Consider the following 6,663-nt stretch of genomic DNA (forward strand, 5'->3'; position numbering starts at 1 on the left):
ATTTTTAAAACAGCATTTAAAAAAGACACTATGTGGACCAACAGTATAAGAAAAAAACAGCAGCACTTACTTTGATATGCTTTCAAAAAAGCACCATGCTGTTTTATAATTAGTATAAATATTGTATTAAATATTCCTGTACTAGCTATCCACTCCCAGGGGACACAAACAGCATTCTTTAAAGCTCCTGTTAGGAATTTCTGAAACAGACTGAAGTCAACAGTAATGCTTCTGTATGACCTCCAACACCAAACAAAACCATCAGTGACATGATTGACCATTTCTGAATTGTAATTTTAATGCCTTTAACCGCTGTGAGGGGTAGGTGTCAGATAAGGGGTTTACTGATGTACTGCTAAAATCGCCTTTTCTTAAATAATCACAATAAGTGAAACATTTCACTGTCTGAAGAAAGCAGGGTGATATTTCACACATATTCAGGGATAAATCAGCAATGATATAAGAGATATCACTTTGTCGCAAAAATCCACACAAACAGAAAGTTCCTTACTGGAGCTTTAATTTGATAAATGTCAACAGACTGCTTTTCAAGATTTAGTGTCGCCAGAAATCTTCAGCTAAGAACTAGTAGTGTACCTGCAAAGGTGTATCCAGAAATGTTTTACCATAAATCTAACAGATAGGCAATAGTGTTGGATTTTATGATACTTTTTTTTTTAAATCAGTCAAGCAAACTCACTAAGTAGGTGATGTATGGAAGAAATATCTTTAAAGTCAGATCATCAATAGTTGCTGATGTTTCCTGCTGTCTCTGAACCCTTATTTGTCTCATCCCTCTCATTCAACTCTTTTCCAACATGTCTCTTGTTTCAAACATATGCAGGCATCCTTTAAGTAGCACAGCTTTACATGACTGTATTCATTATGTATATTTAGTTTCCTACTGTTGAGTTATTCTCAGACATTGTAGTCAATATTCTGGTTAAGTCTGTGCTGATATATGTTGGTTAATAAATGTACCTTGATCAGATTCAGAAGCATTGAAAACTTGACAGAGTTTTTAATAAAGTTGCACATATGCAAACACTTCCTTACTTTCAGGCAGTGTGTTAAAATGAGAATGAACGATCTGAGATTTAACTGATCTCAAAGATCCCATTCAGATCTTCGTGCCTGACTTGCAGTCCAGTTTCTGTTCCCTGTTATTTTGAATTCTGAAGTTGTAAGGTGTTACCTTTTGAAATCCATAGAAAGAGATGTGGTTTAAAGTTTTCAGTCCAAGGTCTAAGACACTGTCCAGCTAAATTCACACTTTGCTTTGCCACAGCTCTTTCTTATGGAAATGGGGAGAAGGAAAAGTTCTGTTAAAAGCCCCACTTCATTTGTCTTCACTTCAGCCTCATGTTAGCTTCAGCTAGAAGCTATTGCAAGGAATGAAGACTCAATGTTGCCTTATTTTTCTTGCAGTAGTAAGACCTTCAGGGATCAACTATAGCAACTAATGTATTTTGTAACACACAGTATGAGCAACATTTTTAATCATAGCGCCAACACATTGATGGAGACACTGTAATAAAAAGGCTTGAAAACACGCCTACCTCTCTATCATGTATGTCTTTTATCCTAGGTCTGTATCAGATCTTTGTAGGAACATCTTAACTGAACATCTTTTAGACCTTGTTGCCTTTTACTGCCTCTAACTTGTGTTTTTGTGCACCTCCAGCCGTCCAGACATCGCCCTCCTCTGGTTCCTCATCCCCTTCAAAGCTGTCAAGCACCTCATGTGTGACCAGTACAGATGGCTGACTATCAAACTCGTCACTGCTCTCCTGCTGGTCGCCATCTTGGGTCTTTTCCTGTACAACATGCCGGGTTACATGGTGAAGAAAATGATGGGAGTTTAAACTAGTGGATGATAATCTTTTTAAAGGGTGTGCATTTGTTACTATTAGACATGTTTTCTGGACATTTTGCAATTTACTTTTTTTGACATAGTATTTTGTGGATTATTCAAGCAGTCTTGGTGCAATAGCAGCACCACAGTAGACATTGAGTGCACTTATCACTTGTTATTAACGCTCTGTTATGTGTACAAATACGCTGTAGTGTGCTTGTTTCTTTTTTCCTCACCTCTGAAAAATTACAATCATCAGTTAGAGAAAACAAGTGTTATTGTTGAACGTTGTCTTGTGTTGGAGCTCACTGTTTTCCTGGTTGAAGAATGTTTTCCCTAAGTGTCTGTGTATGATAATTCAAACTCAATAAATGGACATCCGAACCATTTGTCCTGCGGTCATGTGATCTGTGTATTAATGCCTGTCTTTGTGTGTTTCTTAGTGGTAATCTAAAGGGACAGTGCATGGCTTAGTCACCACAACAATATTTGACTTGTCTTCTACTTATAAAAAAGGTTTAATGCCATGTGGAACCGTTTCCTCTGATAGTCAAGGTACAAGTACAAAGTTTAGATCATCTAAAGTCTCAAAAATATAAATACTTCACGAAATCTACAAATTCACAGAAAAGTGCTCAGAGTTGGGTTTTACTGGAAGTCGATTACAGCACCACTAACAATACACAGATTGTTTTAGAACTGGCTCATTGATGTTTCATAGCACACAGACTGTAAAACTTCTAACACACTGTTTGTCTCTCTTCTCCAGCCGCCCAGATATTGCCCTCCTCTGGTTCCTCATCCCTTTCAAAGCTGCAAAACACCTGATATGTGACCAGTACAGATGGCTGACCATTAAGATCGTCTTCGCTCTCCTGCTGCTCGCCATCCTGGGTCTTTTCCTGTACAACATGCCGGGTTACATGGTCAAGAAAATGTTGGGGGCTTGAAACATCTGCTGGATTTTACTGACACAAACAAACAAATCATTCCTCCTGTAAGTTGTTTTCTTTAAAGAGTTGTTGCCATTTGACAACAGGCACCTTCAAGTAGTAGATTAATCACTAGTTTGACCACTCATTCTCATAACTACATATACTCCCTAAAAACATTACTGTAATGTTGTGGCACAATTATGTTATTTCAAATGATGATTGGTTTTATCTAACCTAAATATTATTGTAGTTCCTGTTGTTGTGATTGCTAAGGTAACGCCTCACCTTTTGACTTTTGTGCTTATTTATTGACTCAACAGTTTGCAGTATTTGTCTGGATTTTAAATTTGTGAATAAAGTGACAACTACACACGTTTGTAATCACATCACTTTACATCTGTTAAATTTTTTCTTCAGTTTTTGTGGTTGGTAATGCAACAACAGTAAAGCTGATCAGTGTTTTACTGTGACTGCAGACATCACATCCTATTAGAGCTACAAGGGGATGAACAAAATTAAAGAATGTCATTGAATTGATTTCATAAACGCATTTCTTCTGATCTAATTCATTTGTTTTCATTACATTTTAAAAAGCTGCACTTACTGTACAAAGATCAAGAAGAAGTACTTTGTTCCCCTGCCAGAGGTGAGATTCGAACCTCCAACCTGTTGAACATGTCGATGATTTTATTTTTGTACCGCAGCTTATCCTTAACCAAAAACATATTAACTTCATATAATATTAAAAAATAATAATTTAATATTCAGGAATTAAACTCCGATGAGTTGTTTTTTGATGAATAGAAGCTTATTGCGTTTTTCATACGTTCTGTTCTTCTTCCACTAATGCATTCGAACAGGTTTGTTGCGATATGATTGGCTGTCAACTGCACAAAAATGGATGACGTTTGACCAGAAATGGATGATGTGTACAGGCAAGTTGTCAGCTGATCAGTTACAGCAAAAAGTGACAACCTGTTGTGTCGTAAATACGGAAGAGGATTTGGGCCACTGGAAAAAAAAAGAAAAATGAAGGTTAATTTTTTAAAAGTATCATTATTCTGAGAAAAAAGTCAGAATTCTGAGATTAAAGTCAGGATTCTTACTTTAATCTCAGAATTCTGACTTTTTTCTCTGAATAATAATTTTAAAATATATATTTTTTGATTAATTTATTTTTGAGTGGCCCTAATCCTCCATAAAAAAAAAAATCAGGCACAGATGTAAAATAGATGACACACAGCTGAAGCTCCTCATTATTACAGCACAGTGGGATCCTGTTAATTGTTTGGATGGTAAAACACTTAATATATAAAACATGTATCATATCAGGGGTGAGGTTTGAGTCATGATCATAGGTCATGTCATGATAGGCCATTTAACAGTCAGACCAGTCAACTTTCACTGGCTGTGTAGTGCTGCCATCTAGCGGCCAAAACGCAGTAGTATACTGCTCTTCATTTTTCACCAATGATATATTATTTAACCCTCTTTACTGCTTAACCCGGCCTCAGTTTAGGTTTTGTGTGTAAATTTAAGTAAATCCAGCTCCATGACGGATTGCAGGATATTGTTATATTCCAAGTTGATCTGAACAAGTATTATCCAACATTAATAAACAGAATACGATGAATACTGTTGATAACTCCCTAACTAATAACTCCAACTAGTGGAAAAAAGCTGGCACTGTGATTGGAACCAGGTTGGACTCACTGGGGGCTGTGGTGGAGAGATCATGCACACAGAAGAAGCTAGAGGCCATTCTGAATTACACAGATCATCCACTTCACAACTTCTTTGTGGACCAGAGAAACAGCAGCAGTGGACAGCTCATCTCTCTGTGCTGCAGGACTGAGAGATACAGAAGGTCATTCATCCCTGCAGCCATCAGGCTTCATAACTCTCTAACCAATGAGAGATAAGCTGACAGACACCTGAATTACTTTTTTTATGTCTATTTTATTCTATTCTATTCTAATCTATTCTATTTAATCGAATCTAATCTATTCTATTCTAATCTAATTTAATTTAATCTTATCTATTCTATTCTAATCTATTCTATTCTAATCTATTCTAAACTATACTACACTATTCTAGTCTAATCTATTCTATTCTATTCTATTCTATTCTATTCTATTCTATTCTATTCCATTCTATTCTATTCTATTCTATTTTAATCTAATATTCTACTCTAATCTAATCTATTCTAAAGCATAATTACCTTGTAACTCTGAACATCTAGTGAGTTGTTATGGCGTCCTAAAGTTTCTACAAAATATAGGGTACTCCTCCGGACGCTGCATGACTTTCTCCCTTAGTGCACTTTTTTCCCTTATCAAAGAGAAGTTCTGATAAAAAATCCCAAGTTGAATCATTTAGAAATGCTCTGGCAAAAGATTGTTGCTGGAGGATGCGGGCATCGATCCCGCTACCTCTCGCATGCTAAGCGAGCGCTCTACCATTTGAGCTAATCCCCCATGTGGAAGCTCGACGAATGACATTGTCATCTTATCCCTAAGCTGTATTGAGCCAACACTATTTTATACAGTCTATGGCCAACACTTTATTTTATACAGTCTATGGCCAACACTTTATTTTATCGTCCGGCCATGTTTTTTCTCGATAAAAAAGTGTATTTCCCCTTAACAATTTCGATACCGACTTGTCTTAATTGTATAAACATAAAATCCGCTGTTAACTCTATTAATGAGTTATTTTCTTGTCACAGGTGAAAAAGGTTTTTACCTAATGTGTTTTTAGACATCCAGCATTTGAAGTCAGTCAAGCAAGACAATATGGAAGACATACAGTTGTGCTCAGAAGTTTACATACCCTGGCAGAATTTGTGATTTTTTTGGCCATTTTTCAGAGAATATGAATGATAAGAGAAAACTTTTTTTTCACTCATGGTTAGTGGTTGGGTGAAGCAAATTATTATCAAACAACTGTGATTACTCATTTTATATCATAAAGACAACAGAAACTACCCAAGAAACCATACATTCTGCCAGGGTATGTAAACTTGTGAGCACAACTGTATCATGCTGTGTATGTTTTGTCTCGTAAATGTGACAAGTCTAATATAACAAAGAGTACAGACTACACCTGCTCTTTTTGTCCTGAGATAACATTTCTTTATGACTTATCTTCTGTAAAGCACATTGTACTCACATTTGAATATCAATTGTTAAACAAATCAAACTGAGTAGAAATGATTTGGGTTCTCTTTATTCTAAGTTAATAATACAGAAGATGCTGGAAAATATCTAGTTCAATGAACCACACAAGAGATGTTTTAAAATTGAATTGAATTGGGATACGTTTTATTTGACAAAAGTCTATATTTTTAAACACACGTCTAGTGTAAGAAATGAGGCAGATGCAGGATCACAGCACTGTAGTCAGTGTCTTTTTTAGCTTTGGCTTTATAACCAGTCATACTGCTGTGAGCTGGATGTTTCTATTGAACTGAGACTACAGGTTATTGCAGGTGAGGGCTTATTTGTGTGTGAAGATGTTTGACCTGTAAAATCTTGTTAAAAAACTGAAAATGATGAGTTTCTACAGAAGCCCTAAAAGGACATGATTAAATACATTTTATTTTCTCTGTCTTCTCGAGATAATTAATTTTAAATGGTTTAAACGGCCTGTAGACTAGATTATATGTCATAATCATAGTCACCCTCCGCTTCATTCAGTCTTGGATGTTTTTTCGGTTTGTTGTGTAGATTTGAAGGTAAGTGTTAGCCAAATATGACCTATGACAAGTTAAACTAACTGTACAAAACTACTAATGTAGCCTATGTTAACCTTTCTTTTACCTAAAAACTGATGACCTACATGTTAATAATTCCCTCCAAATAAATCACACCA

At 35.9% G+C, this 6,663-nt stretch overlaps 1 non-coding gene across 1 annotated transcript; it reads right to left on the reverse strand.

Moving 5' to 3' along the window:
• Window positions 1-5,194: 5,194 nt before the first annotated feature.
• trnaa-agc lies at window positions 5,195-5,267 on the reverse strand. Its single transcript has one exon. It is a non-coding gene; the product is annotated as a tRNA-Ala (tRNA).
• Between the last annotated feature and the right edge of the window lie 1,396 nt (window positions 5,268-6,663).

Source organism: Notolabrus celidotus, chromosome 22 (assembly GCF_009762535.1).
Source record: "Notolabrus celidotus isolate fNotCel1 chromosome 22, fNotCel1.pri, whole genome shotgun sequence".
In the NCBI taxonomy this organism is placed as follows: Eukaryota; Metazoa; Chordata; class Actinopteri; order Labriformes; family Labridae; genus Notolabrus; species Notolabrus celidotus.